The sequence below is a fragment of the Hibiscus syriacus genome, unplaced genomic scaffold (assembly GCF_006381635.1).
Source record: "Hibiscus syriacus cultivar Baekdansim isolate YM2019G1 unplaced genomic scaffold, ASM638163v2 tig00004502_pilon, whole genome shotgun sequence".
NCBI lineage: Eukaryota > Viridiplantae > Streptophyta > Magnoliopsida > Malvales > Malvaceae > Hibiscus > Hibiscus syriacus.
In genome coordinates, this window is record NW_024062018.1 from 1 (window position 1) to 17,349 (window position 17,349).

The 17,349-nt window shown below is 36.0% G+C and overlaps 1 long non-coding RNA gene and 1 pseudogene across 1 annotated transcript; both read left to right on the top strand.

Annotated features, from left to right (window-relative positions):
• The first annotated feature begins 136 nt into the window (after positions 1-136).
• On the top strand, positions 137-7,586 carry LOC120194696 (annotated as a pseudogene).
• A 743-nt stretch (positions 7,587-8,329) lies between these two features.
• LOC120194705 lies at positions 8,330-17,340 on the top strand. Its single transcript, XR_005522998.1, has 5 exons — positions 8,330-8,592; positions 8,663-8,707; positions 9,103-9,230; positions 17,063-17,171; positions 17,255-17,340. It is a non-coding gene; the product is annotated as an uncharacterized LOC120194705 (long non-coding RNA).
• The last annotated feature ends 9 nt before the right edge of the window (positions 17,341-17,349 follow it).

Below are 17,349 nucleotides of genomic sequence, written 5' to 3' on the forward strand. Positions count from 1 at the left end.
TTATCTAAGGGTAATAGGGGAACATAGAAGAGGAAAAAGGAGAAAGAAACCAACATATTAATAAAGGAATAGATGAATCCAAGCAAATCTATGAGTGATGAAAATCAAGTTAAAAAAAACCATTTTCCAAATCTAGATAAATAATTTACAATGGACTCTTGCATCTATACCATTGATTAAAGCCTTGCAACTCACTCTATCTTTCCTTTTCTAGTATTCATGCTTTTATCTTGAGCTATGCTCCCTGTGGATGACATTCAGAGTGTATATAACTGGAGTACTCTTTCAGATAGTTTCATTTGTTTCCTTTTTGCTCATCTCTTATGGCTACTGCATCACCTGCGAACGCCTTTCCATAACGGAGCGTAAAACTACTACTACACTCGAATGTGTATTTTACTTGACTCTTGTTGTCTATCGAGCTTTTGTACCTTATTTTAAGGTTCTGTTACTGTTTAATTACATGATTTCTTTTTATGTAATTTTTCACCATATATCACAAAATCTATTAGTGTTGCGGGAGCAATTGACCTATATTGAGGATGAAGAGGTCCAATTAATGCGTGATGTTGTTTATATGAAGTATAGAATGTTAAAAAAATTTCAGGGTGTTATGCATATAGTTGCAGTGGACAAAACTATGATATACATTAACATTGATGACTCCTCAGATAATTATTGGCTTTGGTCATTGGTTCGGGAATGGGCTCAATTCTGCATCTTTATGTACATTGGATGGACATTTAGGTCACAAGAATTGGCACCACGTTTTTCGGTTATGGAAACTTTGAAATCTAAAGTGGATTTAATAGTCCCTCCGATCCATCGTATAGAAAATTATTTGGAATCATATTTGTACGATGGATGGTCCGTGTTTGTGAGAAAACGATTGGAAGCTAGAAATCAAGTTGGTGAGATTAAACTTGAGAGTCATATTTTGGATTTTGTTGACATCCTGAGTCTGATTCTGAATTCTGTTTCGTCAAATTCGAACCCGATAAGCTATTTTTCACTGATTTATCACTCGATTCGATCCGTTTTTCGCAATTAAGCTCTATTTTTAATGAAATTTATGTTGATATGTATTCGAGGAATTATTGGAAGTTGATTTCAAGATCGAGGGTGTTCGAATGGAATTTAAACGGTCGATCGATATGGCACGAAAATCGAGATAATACATTACTACCTTTTCATGCTTTATGGAATATGCTGGTATTGGTAAATGCATGAATGAAAATTTTGGTTTTATTTGGATAGTTAATTAATTCCTACACTTGATACGAATGCGGTAAAAAGTAGGTAACTGAATATGGCTCAGATGACTAATATAAGAAATTGAAGGACAGTTGTAATTAAATTACAAGTTCTGGGATTAAGTTATAAAGGATTCAACCGTGGATTTGTAAATTATAATTTATCTCATTAAAGGTACTTTGATGATAAATTATGAGAATACTTCGATTATGTAAAATTACGAAAATACCCTTATATTGTAAAAAGATAAGAATTGACCTTGGAAGTTGGATAAGAACTTTGTAAAGACATATTGATATGATGAAACTATTGACGTACATAGAAAATACTAGTTTTTCTTAGTAAATCTGGATAACCGATTTCTAAACCCAAGATGGCTTGTACAAGATATTAGAAGTTTGATAAGGAATAATTTCAAGTTCAGAGATTATCCGGGAAAGAAATTTACCTTAGGATCTCCAAATTATATTTATTCTTGTTAAGAGTTTTAATACCAAAATTATCTGGTTACAAAATTACGAAAATACCTTTGAGAGGTATACATATTCTGAGTTAACTCTGAGTGAGACCTGAAGAATAATTTATCGAGGGTGCTCTTTTATCAGAATTGTTTGCAAGGACTGGAATAGATGATAAGTTTGAATTAAATAATAAGATTAGACGAAAGGAAAAGATTGAAATACCTTGGATCTGTATAATGACCAAAATACCCCTAGAATGGAAATGACTCAAGCCCATAAATAAATGGATATCCTCAAGCTTTGAATTGAATGGAAAAACATTAAACACTAAAATGACCAAAATGCCCTTATAACCTAAAATAAGTAAATATCTTGGATTAATTGAGAAATCCAAATAATCATGGATGTTGTATTGCTCTTAAAAGTTATCGAGCATAGCTTAAACTGGTCGACTAACGCGGGTGCCATATCAGTACCTGAATGGAATATGTACCACTTGAATGCTTGTTTGTCTCCTCAAGTTTGGATCGATGATAATTCTGAAAGTACTTAGCTTAGCTAAACTTTAGAGCGCATTCTATACTAAGAAGGGGATATTCGTTAGACAAATTAACCACGAAGACCAAATTAATCTGAATGGAAGTACAATATGTATCAAAATTCAGAAAACGTATGAATTACTCTGGAAAAATTCTAAAGTAATCGGGATAGACTTGACTGCTAAATGAACTAAGTAACCTCAATGATTGAGGATTAAATAAATGATTTGGATGAGTATGGGAATGCTAATGAACTTACATGATGTACTATTTTTATGGGTCATGAACAATAAATCAAGCACGTCAGCATTTCATGATATCGTGGAAGTTTGGAAATAAAATAAAGACCATTGGAAGATCTATTCAACGATGATTCTGAAGATGATCTATGGACAAGAATTTGTGATATTAAAGAGTAAATACCCTGGAATGACAATGAATTGACCAGTCGACAAGCATTAGTTTTGGGAACTATTCATCTAGAGTTATTCGATAATCCGATCAATCGACATAGATTGTAAAGGTCATGAATCTTTATTCTTCCCTATCAGCAAATCACTCTGGTCATATTTGAAAACACAAGTAACTCAGATGTAAAGAATTCTGAATACCCTTCTAATTACGTAGAGCTTCCGAAAAATATCCGAGTAAGATATGATCCTGATAAAACACATTTTTGAATAACTGATGATTCCGTCAGTTAATGAACTCTTCCAATAGTGATTCTAACTTCTGACATTCTATCGGCATACTGAAGATCTGTGTTTCTCTGCCCGATAATATTATCCAGTATCTCTGAATAATATTTATAAACACTAGTGTATTCTCTAATTATATGAATGTTTTATCTGATTTCCGATTTGAATTCTGTTCTGATTTCTGATCTGAATTCTGTTCTGATTTCTGATATGGATTATGTTATGATATCTGATTTGAATTCTATTTTGATTTCTGATATCTCCATTTACTGACGGAAAATGTTTTATTTGGGGGTATTATTGGAGGAAGTATTTCTGCAGGTTCCTCGGTTTTGTGCTCAGGGCCTTACAGGTTATGTGGGTTGGGTGTATGGTTCTGGGGAACCTACATAAACAGATTGTGAAAGGATGGAGGTAGTGTTATGTTTTTAAAAATATTTTTTAAAAATATATTTTAAAAAGATCTGTATCTTTTCACTGGTTTTACGGGAACACACTAGATAACATATTATGATCTCCTGAACTCAGTCATCCGAAATATTTCTCTAAACTTAAAGCTCACTGTCTGCTACTACCTGAAATGTCAGTAGGAATATCAGTAGGATTTCCTGTAACATCCTCAATACCGGGTTAGTGATTAAAGTGTAAGATTTTAAAATATCAGTGATCAAATTAAATTAATCGAAAAAGCGAAAGAATTAATTAAAGATGTTGGGTAGGATAAATTATTAAGTGAATGAGAATTAAAAGGGTAAAAGAGTCATTGAGCAAAGGTAATAATTAAATAATAGATAATGGGTATTATAATACCCAAGTGAAAGAAACAAGAGTTTCCAGATAACTCTTGATTCTTATTTCTTCTTCATTTTCTTCTTCAACGTGAAGAGCCCAAGCTAAGGTGAGTTTAATTTCTCTTGATTAATCCTTCAACTTCAAGCGTGGTTTTAATTATAGAAGCCTTAAGAAAGATTATAGAAGGAAAAAGAGGTGTAGAAACTCAAAGAATTGTAAGTTAAGGGAGATTAAATGTTAGAAGCCATTGAATTAAATATTGGATTAGAGGTTATAATAAGAATTAGAAGTTGGATTTGACTTGTTATCAAGCTAATTAAGAAGTATAAGGTAATAGAATTAAAGTTAGAACATGTTGGTATTTTAGTATGATTCTTGAATATCATGTAAAAGATAGGATTTGGAGTTTAAGGAAGTAATTATGGAGTAGAAACGAGTTTAATTATGTGTATGAAAGTTAGGAATATTAATGGAAGTGAAGTATGAGGTATGGAGCTGAATATGAAGGGATTTTCGAGTTCAAAAAAAATGATTTATGGGCTAGGGGAATCGATACCCATTCAAAGGGGTACCGATACCCTCTCAAATGAGCAGAATTCCAGAATGTCATGAGGGTATCGATTCCCTCATTAGGGTATCGATACCCCCTAAAGGAAAATGGAAATGTTGATTTCTTAAAGTCGTTTAAGCTTTTAGTATCAAATTTTAAGGTTACATTTTGATAGATTGCCTTAAATTGTATATTTGTGTAGATACCGAGCTTAAATCAGTTTTGGAATGTTTGGGAAGTAAGAACGATCGAGGGAAAAACAAGGAGATCTAGGTGAGAGCATATGCATAGCATGATTATAGAACTATACTCAATTCTAGACTTGTGATAAGTCTAGATTTTATATTTTGATACATGATCATATTCTGTATTATGAGACATGACATGAATTTATACAAAATGCATTACGTGATATGAATATGCATGAAAAGTTATATGAGCTATGTGAAAAGGTAAGAATTTACATGTCTACGCGATATAACTACGTGAAATATAAAAGCCCATGTTATGTAGATGAGAACTATAGGTATAGTTGGCATGCCAAGGGTAGAGGGTCTACGCGGTCCTTCGGGACAAAATTCTACGTGGTCCTTCGGGATATGTATATATTCTTTGGAACATGTGTGAAGTCTTGTGAGACATACTGATCCCTAGTATGTATATGATTCTTAAGAAATTATATGTGGTCCTTATGGACATTATTATATGGCACTACGGTGTAATTCTACGCGGCACTTCGGTGCATTTATATGAGCTGTGGTGACAACATAGTGCACAACCTCATAGTACTCACATACCTTAGGTTCTCAGTATGGTATCATGGGCTAGTAAACTTAATAAATTGAACTCATGAATGTTAATTTGATAAGTATACATGTATGAAACATGATTATGGTTATTGCATTGAATATATATATATTATCTTAATACTTCATCCCATGTTGACATTTCCATTATATTTCATTGTTATTATTATATTGCCTCACTAAGTCGATGACTTAGCGTGTGAGTGTTTCACACGTAGGATCCGAGAAAGTAGACGAGCAAGGTTAAGCAGCTGGACAATATTACTCTTGCAACCATCAGATCAGAAGCAACTTAATCAGTAGGTCATTTTGTTATGTAATTGGAAGTTGGCATGTAATTAAAGGGTTAAGTTGTGTATGCTCTGAATATTTTGGCAAACTTATATTACCATATATATATTATCGTATTTTCTTAATATAAGTTCAAGTATTTTGCTATTATTTGTTAAGAGTTGTGTTTTAAAAGTAAATGTAATATCTCTGACTCGTATCCGGGTCGGGTACGAGTTGGGGTGTTACATTTCCGCTCAACATAAAGATATGTAGATGTCTGAACCGATAAGGAAATATATGTTTATCTGTATCTGCACATTCTTCAGCATCATCTGGTAGTTCTGTATTATTGAGCTTTCCAAATCTCATTCTGTTACTCATATTTTCAGGTTAAAAGATTCGTACCAGTACATCTATTGACATCAGTAAAGAAGTTCTTCTGCATTGGTTGCAGAGTATGGTACATGTGATTATGGGGTATGTAATTGTATTTTGTTATATATATATGAGTTTGAAAATCTGTTTTATTTCTGAATACTGATAAATTTTATTTTGTATTAATAAATCATTTTATGAGTTTACATGTTTTGACAATGGTTTTAAATTTTCTGAGATTTTTACAGTGGGTTGCTCCGGTGGCCCTAATGTGACACTCCAGATCGGATAAGGTTACCCGCATCAGTCTGAGGGGGTTACAATTCTTCCTTCTATAGTCAATGAGATTCTGTTTTGAAGGTGGTATTAATGTGCTATTGTGAGGTAATGTCAGTGGGGTTGGTTTAAAGAAGGTATTGAGTTTGGGTAAGGTGGGTTTTTAAAAGGTTTCTGCATTATTCTATTCTCAAACTCAACAGATAATTCATACAACTTAGCTTGCATGTATACTTCAGGAAGTGTTTTAAGGTCTAGAGCCTTAACCATGTGTTTAATGTCTTCGTTGAGCCCAGTGATAAAAAGAGATACAAAGAATTCCTCACCTAAGGTAGGATTTTGTAATAGCATGTGAGGTTGTAACTCTTCAAATCGATCCTGGTAATCTTCCATAGAGCCTTTCTGGACCAGTTTTGTAAATTCCTCCACTATATCAGAAAAGGATCAATCAATGAACCTGTGACAAATATATGCCTCAAACTCATTCCACGTCACATGGTGTTTCTGCAAGATGTATCCATCAAACCAGATCACTGCCTTTCCCGTTAAATACATAGTGGCTACTTCTACCTGTTGATCTTCAGGAATACTACAGATGGAAAAATACTTAAAGGTATTTTTTATCCACCCCCGTAGATTGACCCCGTCAAAGGAAGATAATTTAATCTTAGGTCGATGCCACATAGAACCCGAAGTATTAAAGGAACCATTTGATTATCAGGCTTAAAATTGTTCTTATTGGCTGGAAAATCATCCGGTTTAGCTTTTAAAATCCCAGGTTCATTAGGCTTATAAGAATGTTGGTTCTTGTCATTAATCATCATGACCATAACATGTTTCTTCCCTCAGTTTTTGAAGTATTAGAAGTTTGTACCTATTCGCTAGCAGAGAGGTCCTGATCTCCATTTCTGCCCGTCAAAATCTTCAAAAACTCCTTCACATAACCCTGATTTATTGCCATTCTGGATTCCAATGAGGTAATATGTCTTTCCCGATTCCCACCATTTTGGAGGGTTAGTTTCTTCTGGGATTGTTTCACGAAGGTTGTTAAATCCTCCAACTGTTTTTGTATTACAACAAAGTAAGGAGTTTCTGGCATATTTTGATTTTTATTTGGCATACCAGACAATAATTACCAAGAATGAAGGATCTAGATACCAATTGTTATATTTATGAGAAAAGAGAAAAAAAAAGAAAAAGAATAAAAGAAGAGAGATACGAGAGAATTGAATTTCATTCAATATTTGCATAGTGTTTCTCTACAAGGTATTCGGTTTATTTGTTTACAATGGTACTGAGAATCTATGGAGTGCCAGGTGGATGTCCTTGCTAACTAACTCTATATCTCTTTTGCAGGTGTATTGGGCTCCCGAGTTTGGGTTGATCCAATAGCTTCTGGGTCAGCTGATGAGAGTCTTAATCTTTCCCGTGCTTTTCACATCCCTGCTGATACAATTCCTAATTTTGCTCTTTCAATCCTTAACCCTTGCTCTTCAATTCCCAATTCCTCTTCGGTTCCTCGTGTCTTCTTCTCCTGCTGTGACACTTGTATGCTAGCTTAGCTAACTGAGTTGTCAGATCAACATAAACACCAACTACTAACAAATATGCTGTCCAGTGTATGTTTTTTAGTCTTAGGTGCAGAGTTGTTTAAAACATTGATTGATCCTGATTTGTTATTTGTTATGATTTGTTAAAGAAGAAGTTGGTGTGGTGGGGCTTCATCAATATTAATTTTCTCTAATAGTGTAAATCAATCACAATTTCTTGTTGTCATTTGGTTGGTGGCTCCCTATTCTTGTAACAGTATTTAACTACATTTTTTGAAAATATTCCTCATTTGTGTCTTTCTATCACTTTCTTTATAGGCCCACGAAGACCGCATAATGCTTATGATTACCAGCTCTCTCTTCTCTCTCTCCCTCTCTCTTCTCTCTCTCTCTATCTCTCTTTCTCTCTCTCTCTCTCTCTCCCTCCCTCCTCCCTCCCCCCCCCTCTCTCCCTCCCTCCCTTCCTCTCTCTCTCCCTCCATCCTTTCTCTCTCTCTCTCTCTCTCCCTCCCTCCCTCCCTCCCTCTCCCTCTCTCTCTCTCTCTCCTCTCTCTCTCTCTCTCCCTCTCTCTCTCCCTCTCTCTCTCTCTCCCTCTCCCTCTCCCTCTCTCTCTCTCTCTCTCTCTCTCTCTCCTCCTCTCTCTCTCTCTCCTCTCTCTCTCTCTCTCGTTCTTTGTTGAATATATGTGTACAACTATCGTTCTTTGTTGAATATATGTGTACAACTCTCGTTCATTGTTGAATATATGTGTACAGTCTTTCTCTCACAAGGCCATAAGGTCTGAAGTGGCTGGAAAATAGGTTTACACAAGTGTTTTGCTTGGACTCAAGGCTAAGTATACAATATATGTATGGACTTTTAAAAGAAAGGAGGGGGGGATGGCTCTTTTTCTACCTTTTGGTTCCATCCTTGCTCACACACACTATGGATTTTCATATCCATAATTGTTAGTTGATTATTTGCAACAACATCTAATATGGATGAATTGAGTCTTCTAAGGTTTTATGCTTTATACATGTTGAGTAATTTAAATGCTTTCCCAAGAATAAGTACTTATAGGGTTATAGAGGCTTTTGATGCTAATGAGGTCATTTGGTAAGGTAGTGTTGATCCTGACAACATGACTTATGAGGTTACAGCAAAACTTTCCTAATTCTTTTTCTTGGTTAATTGTTGGATTCTTTTTTTACTATTTCTCTTTTGCCTTTCAATTGAATCATATTTTTAATTTGGTACAACTCTGAATACGAGAAAAATTGGAAGATGCAATGAATTTATTGGCCCAATGTTTGTGAGTTGCATTTGAAGATTGAAACCTTGTTTTTAAGATCTATGAAGTTATCTATTAGCAATGCTATCCTTTGCTAGGAGATTTCATTGAGTTTAATGAGCATGGAAAATTATGTTGACTAAACTTTTATTTAGTCGTACATATTTCTAGAAAATATGAGTTGTGTATTTGTAAACTTTTTTTTTGGTTTACTTTATTTTTTTTAATGTCATTCCATTATATAATTATCACTTCAGGAATTGCTTGAATTAGGGGAGACTGTTGGAACTCAAAGTCGAGCTCTCTCCCAATAACTTATTTCTTTGCTCCCAGTTTCAAAATACAGGTGCAGTTTTTTCTCGAGGAAGAAATCAAATAATGAGAGGTACTGCATGTGCTTTCTTGCTTCATATCCATTAAACTTGATTTGCTTTTATCAACTGATGGTTATGCTCTTTAAAAGAAATTAAACTAAAATACACAAACCTAGTGAATCTGTGGGTTTTTTTTGTTGCTAAACTGTGGTTCCTTATGTATAATCTTTCCCGCTTGCAAGGCGTTGTTTATATTTAGGTAGGCCTGTAAATGAACTGAACGTTCAGCGAATGTTCATGAACCGTACGGCAGGAAGTTCGTTTATGTGCGTTTCTTTATTAAATGAACGAACATGAACAAGAATTTGTGTTCGTTTAATTAAATGAACAAACATGAACATAGGTATCGTTCGTTCATTTACGTTTGTGAACGTTCGGTTATGTTCGTTCGGTTATGTTCGTTCATTTATGTTTAACTCAATATTCTTAAATCAATTTTGGTGACCAATTTGTAAGTATCTTAAAAATATTAATTAATCTGATATTCTGATGACCAACTCCATAATTAACCCAATTTTATTTGGAGATTAAATCCAATATGTTAACTCGTGAGGCACCTCGCACCTATATTATTTCCCCCTTTTTCCCAAACCCTAGTGTTCACTGGAGAGTGGAGACGATCGGTCCACTCTTCAGTGAAAGCTTCAAAACAAGTTATATTATAGTGCAATCTGAAGTTTTACAGGTCTGTTTTCATCTCTTTCTCTGTTTTATTTGGCTTAATAGTTGATATGTAAAGTTATTGTAGGTATCTTCACATCTAAAACTCAAGAAAACATCATACTTCTTTCTAGAAATAGATGGGAAGATAAAGGTAACAATCGGAAGTATATGAGCATCAGTAAAAAGAAAAATATATAGAATTTGCCAAAAAATAAAACAAAGGTTTCTATGTAATTTCTGAAAAAGAGTGTAATAGCGGAAGTAATGGGTTTTCCAGGAAGAACCCATTAATAAGTAGAAAATACACTTTGACAATGAACTTTTGTTTTCATAGTTCTTGTGTGAATCATTTAATATCTTTAAAAGATCGATTGAAATATCTTATATCTTCAAACATTTCATCACTGCTAATCAGCTCTTACTCTATTTATCACTGTAGATTTGGTTGATTTGCATTGTCGACTATTTTTCATGAAAGAAAAATAGAAGGTAGGGTCTCCAACGTTTATGTTCGTTTATGTTCTTTTTCATTTATGTTCGTGTTCGTTTATGTTCGTGTTTGTTTATGTTCGTTTATTTATGAAATGAACGAACATGAACAACCTATATTCCTTAATGAATGAACATGAACAAAAAAAATTTGTTCGTTTATGTTCGTGTTCGTTTATGTTCGTTTATTTATTAAATGAACGAACATGAATATACCTCCGTTCGTGTGCGTTTAGTTCATTTACAGGCCTATATTTAGGGTAAACTACCCTGTGGTCGCCAACTATTACGGAGATTTGAATTTGGTCACACAAGTATGAAGGCTTACAATCTGCTCACTTACGTAAATGACATTGAAAAATCAAGTCACTCAGCCATTAAGTGATAAACTGCTCGCCGACGTGGACTTTTTTTAATATAGCTGCAATGTCTGGCTAAAACCACCTTCATCATAGCACCACCATCATTTGGAAACACTTAAAACCTCCACCGTCAATACCATTGCTGAGGGCACTTTCATCTTTCCATCCAATTGCTGAGACCATCACCACGGTCTACCTCTCACAGTCATCGTCACAACAACGAACACAATCCAACCCCAATCTAGCCCTACCACAATTGCACTTACATTTCACAACACCCACGCGCACACCCCAAGCACACAATAAACAAAATAAAAGGAATATTCACCATGAAGTTTGGCCAAGCTTATGTTCGGAGATAGTTTCCTTGAATCCGAAAGGTGTCTTGTGTTGAAAGTGGACGATTACATGCAACAATTGTTGAACCATTGAAGCATTCTAGATGGTGTTTTGGAATTCAAAGGTGGGTTGCGTGGGCTGCTGGTTTTTGTTGAAAAATTAGCTTGGGTAAATTACACTTCAACCATTGCATTTTAGGGTATTTACAAGATTTAGTCCCTAAGCTTCAACTATAAATACCCTAGCTCATTTAGCTTCAAAATCATCCCAAAATCACAAATCATTTCTTTCTCCCAATACTAGAGAGTTTTCTTGTGAGTAGTGAGTGTTTTATAAACATCTGTAAATTTTCTCTCTTAGTAAAAGATCTACAGCAGTTCAGAGATGTAAGCAAATTGGCTGAACTCCGTTATCAATTTCAGGTATTATTTTTCCGCTTTTATTTCGCATTCTCACTAATTTGGTTATAGAAAAATTACTCGTACTCTGTTTATTTCCCAACAACTGGTAATTAGAGCTTTTGGTTGTGAATTTTTTCATTTTTTTGCGAGGTTGCTATTCATTACTATTAATATGAATAGTGAATTTCATAAATAGTGAAATTTTGTCGGCGATACGAATTTGTCAACGGAGGTGTTCTAATACACGGCGGTTCGCGAAAATTGTCAGAACGATCCAAAGAAGTCATATTCGAGTGGGAGTGATGGCTGCAGATGAAGGGAAGATGAAAATTAAAAAGTTCGATGGTGCGGACTTTGGCTTTTGGAAGATGCAGATTGAAGATTTTCTGTACCAGAAAATCTATATCAACCTCTCTCAGCAAAGCAACCAGAGGACATGAAGAATGAAGACTGGGCTCTTCTCGACAGACAAGCCCTCGGAGTTATCTGACGTTATCCCACAATGTTGCTTTCAACATAGCAAAAGAAAAAACCACAGCGGGTCTTATGGAGCCTCTCTCCAATATGTATGAGAAGCCATCGGCCTCAAACAAAGTGCACTTGATGAGGCGATTATTCAATTTGTGGATAGCGAAAGGGGCATCAGTAGCTCAACACCTGAATGAACTCAACACAATCACAACCCAGTTGAGTTCAGTGGAAATTGAATTCGATGATGAAGTTCGAGCTTAAATTCTCTTATCATCTCTACCAGATAGTTGGAATACTACTGTTACGGCAGTCAACAACTCATCGGGAAACAACAAATTAAAATTCGACGATGTTCGGGATCTGGTATTGAGTGAAGAAATTCGACGAAGAGAATCGGGTGAAACATCAACCTCCTCACCTTGCACACGGAGTCTAGATGGAGAACTTCATAAAGAAATTCAAATCATAGCAGATCCAAATCCAGAAGGGGAAAATCAAGAATGGGAAAGAAAGATTTTACCTATTATAATTACGGCAAGAAGGGTTACCTTAAAAGAGATTGTCGAGCACTGAAGAAAAATATCGGCACACAGGAATCTGCCAATATGACAGAGAGATAGGTGATGCCATGATTCTAAGCGTCAACAGTCCGATTGAATCATGGATCTTGGATTCAGGGGCATCTTTCCACTCCACCCCATGCCAAGAAATCATAGAGAACTATGTCAGTGGTGATTTTGGGAGGGTTCATCTAGCTGATGATGAAACCTTGAAGATCGTCAAAAAGGAGACATCCGATTAAAGTTGCTAAACCAGACCACCTGGACGCTGAAGGGAGTGAGACATATTTCTGGCCTCAAAAGAAATTTGATTTCTGTAGGACAGCTTGATGAGAAGGATATAACACAACCTTTTCAGGCTGTGAATGGAAGATTACCAAATGATCACTCGTCATTGCCCATAGTAAGAAGACTGGTACTCTCTATGTAACCTCAAACTTAGAGAATATCATTGTTGAAGCAGATGCTGATGGAAAATCAAACCTATGGCACCAAAGGCTTGGTATATGAGCGAGAAAGGGATGAAGACACTTTTTTCAAAAGGGAAGCTGCTAGATCTAAAGAATGTAGATGTCGGACTAGGCAAGGATTGCATCTTTGGCAAACAAAAGAAAGTCAGTTTTACAAAGATTGGTAAGACACCCAAGGCTGAAAAGTTAGAGTTGGTTCATACTGATGTATGAGGACATCTCCAGTTCTATCTCTTGCAGGCTCATTATATTATGTCACATTCATCGATGATTCTACAAGGAATGTAAGGGTTTATTTTCTGAAGAAGAAATCAGAAGTCTTTGATACCTTCAGAAAATGGAAGGCCATGGTGGAAAATGAGACTGATCTGAAAGTCAAACGGCTGAGGTCTGACAATGGAGGAGAGTACAGAAATAGGAGATTTAGAGATTTCTATGCAAACAATGGGATCAAGATGGAGACAACAGTTCCCATGACACCGCAGCAGAATGGCGTAGCAGAGCGCATGAACAGAACTATGAATGAACGTGCTAAAAGCATGAGGATACATGCCGGCTTGCCCAAATTTCTATGGGCTGAAGCTATCAACACTGCAGCTTACCTGATCAACCGTGGGCCATCAGTTCCTTTGGATGGCGAAAAACCAGAGGAAGTTTGGAGCAAGAAAGAAATAAACATTTCATACTTAAGAGTGTTTGGTTGTATTTCTTATGTACACATAAATTCTGCTGAAAGAAGTAAACTTGATGCCAAGTCCAACAAATGTGTCTTTGTTGGTTATGGTGGTGATGAGTTCGGTTATCGGTTTTGGGATTACGAAAATGAAAGATCATCAGAAGCAGAGATGTCATTTTCAATGAGAATGTGATGTACAAAGACAGGTCAACTGTAGAATCAAGTAGCTCCAATACCGAAGCTGAAACAAAGGAATTTGTTGAGTTTGAGGAGATTCCTGGAAATGATGTTCAGATCAGTCCTGAAGCAGTTCAAGAAGAACCAGGCACATCGGAACTAAGACGCTCCTCCAAATTCCTAAACCAACCCAACGGTATTCTCTTCTTTTCACTACTTGTTGTTGACTAACAATGGTGAACCAGAGTGCTATGATGAAGCAATGCAAGTGAAGGATTCAGTCAAGTGGGAGTCTTCCATGAAAGATGAGATGGACTCGCTTATGTCAAATCAGACATGGAATTAGCTGAATTACCACCAGGAAAGAAAGCGCTCCACAACAAGTGGATTTACAGGATCAAAGAAGAGCATGATGGGAGCAAACGCTATAAAGCAAGATTGGTTGTCAAAGGTTTTCAGCAAAAAGGAGGTATTGACTACAATGAAATTTTCTCTCCAGTCGTAAAACTGTCTACAATCAGACTGGTGTTGAAAATTGTAGCTGCAGAAAATCTATATCTTGAGCAGTTAGATGTAAAGACAGCTTTCCTTCATGGTGATTTGGATGAAGAAATCTATATGAGGCAGCCAAAAGGCTTCATAGTGGCAGGAAACAAAAACTTGGTATGCAGGTTGAAGAAGAGCTTGTATGGTTTAAAACAAGCTCCTAGACAGTGGTACAAGAAGTTCGATAGCTTCATGAGTAGCAGTGGTTTTATCATATGCCAAGCAGATCATTCTTGCTACATCAAGAGGTTCGACAATAGCTTCATTATTTTATTGTTGTATGTTGATGACATGCTCGTTGCAGGCTCAGACATGCAAGAGATTATAAACTTGAAGCAAAAATTGTCGAAGCAGTTTGCAATGAAAGATCTGGGCGCTGCAAAGCAGATTCTTGGGATGAGGATTAAGAGAGACACAAAGTCGGGGACTTTGATGTTATCACAGGCTGAGTACATCAACAAAGAACTCTCCATGTTCAACATGCAAGATGCTAAACCAGTAAGTACACCTTTAGGTGTTCATTTTAGACTCTCCAAAGAACAATCACCAAAGACGGAGGAAGAACGTGCACACATGGTGAAGGTGTCGTATGCCTCAGCAATTGGAAGTCTGATGTATGCCATGGTTTGTACCAGATCAGATATTGCTCATGCAGTGGGAGCTGTTAGTAGGTACATGAATAATCCGGGCAAGGTACACTGGGAAGTAGTCAAATGGATCCTCAGATATCTGCGGGGTACCACAAACAAAGCACTTTGTTTCAAAAGTAGAGATACGATACTGACAGGCTATGTAGATGCTGACTTAGCCGGAAATGTTGACATCAGAAAGAGCACTACAGGGTATGTCTGTACTCTAGGAGGTACTGCAGTAAGTCGAGTTTCTCAACTATAGAAGATAGTTGCTTATCCACAACTGAAGCAGAATATGTTGTTGTTAAGGAAGCCAGCAAGGAGATGGTTTGGCTCCAAAGTTTCTTGGAAGAGTTAGGCAATAAACAATAAAACAATGTCTTGTATTGTGACATCAAAGTGTTATACATCTAGCGAAGAATCCGTCTTTTCATTCCAGAACAAAGCACATATAATTGCGATATCATTTTATCCGGTCTCTTCTGGATGATGGGATTTTGAAACTTGAAAAGATTAGTGGAGCTCAAAATTCGGCAGACATGTTGACAAAGACGGTGACTACGGACAAACTGAAGTTGTGTTCAACTTCAGTTGGCATGCTAGAGTAACAAGACCAGAAATGATGCTGCATCGATCGAGGTGTGAAGCAGATTAAAATCAGTCTTCAAGTGGAAGATTGTTGAAAGTGGACGATTGCATGCAGCAATTGTTGAACCATTTAAGCATTCTAGATGGTGTTTTGGAATTCAAAGGTGGGTTGCATGGGCTGCTAGTTTTTGTTGAAAAATTAGCTTGGGTAAATTACACTTCAACCATTGTATTTTAGGGTATTTACAAGATTTAGTCCCTAAGCTTCAACTATAAATACCCTATCTCATTTAGCTTCAAAATCATCCCAAAATCCCAAATCATTTCTTTCTCCCAATAATAGAGAGTTTTCTTGTGAGTAGTGAGTGTTTTGTAAATACCTGTAAATTTTCTCTCTTAGTAAAAGATTTGCAGCAGTCCGGAGACGTAAGCAAATTGGTTGAACTCCGTTATCAATTTCGGGTATTATTTTTCCGCTTTTATTTTGCATTCTCACTAATCTGGTTATAGGAAAATTACTCGTACTCTGTTTATTTCCCAATATGTTGGATGTGGGTAGACTGTGACCAAGTTTCAGTCTGATCTGACATCTGAATTTGGATATTGGAGTGTGGGTGTTTCAGAATGTGGGTCTTGATTTTGTGACTTTTGGGGAAATGTTTTCGGATATCTAACAAGAGATACAGGATAAGGAGAGAATAAGGATTGTTTTGGCGTAAATGTCGGACTCAATGGAGACTGGTTAACGACGATGTGCAGTAGCACCAAGGGCAGCAAACAGCGGCATCTGGGTTTGAGGGTTGGCTTGACTTGAGGTTTTATTGAAAAAAAAGATAAAAAAATCAAAATTTGTTTTATGTTAGAAATATCCAGCTGGATAAAGAAGTCCATTTCAGCTATATGTTTATCACTTAACGGCCGACTGACTTGATTTTTCAATGTCATCAATGTATTGTAAGCTTTTATACTTGAATGTCCAAATGCAAAATCTGGTGGATTCATCAGATTTAAGATTTGTCATTGGTTTCAGCTTTCCATCAACTAACTCACTCTGCCTTTTCTTTGGTCGTATCATTTTTGTTGGTTCTTCTAAACAGGCCTCAAATTGAGCCTATAGACATTTGCGGTTATTGTCATGTGAAGCATTGAGAAGCTTGAAAATGGTTGGGCGATCACGGTAAATGATTTATTCATTTGAGATAATGCTTTAAGAGTATCTGTGAGTGTATTTACTTTCAAGGATAAAAATGAAAGGGATATCAACCATGTGCAAAATTCATTTTTTAAATTTCAAATCAATTAGACAAGGTCGTAGTTTCAGTTGTGTGAATAACAAGCATGCCTCAAACATCCTTCATATACCCGATATTTGCAGCTTGTTTTATAATGCATTTCTCTCCCTCTTTATCTCTAGGCTCTGTGTTTTTACTGGTGAATCTTATTATTGTGGTTTTCTTCCCCTTAATTAGATGTGTAATTTGCTAAATGAAATATAAAAGAGGTGAGAGACAGATTACCCTTCCTTGCAAACATGTCTATCATGCTGGATGCGGCACCCAATGGCTTAGCATCAACAAGGTAAGCCAATGATAATTTTCATTTTTTCCCTATATTTATTTTTAGAAGCTGCTAACTGTATTGTTAATTTATTATCTCTCCAGGCTTGCCCCATATGTTACTCCGAGGTGTTTGGCGACTCGAAAAAAATTGAAGAACTATAACGAGTCATGATGAACATAAAGAGAACCTTCGTATC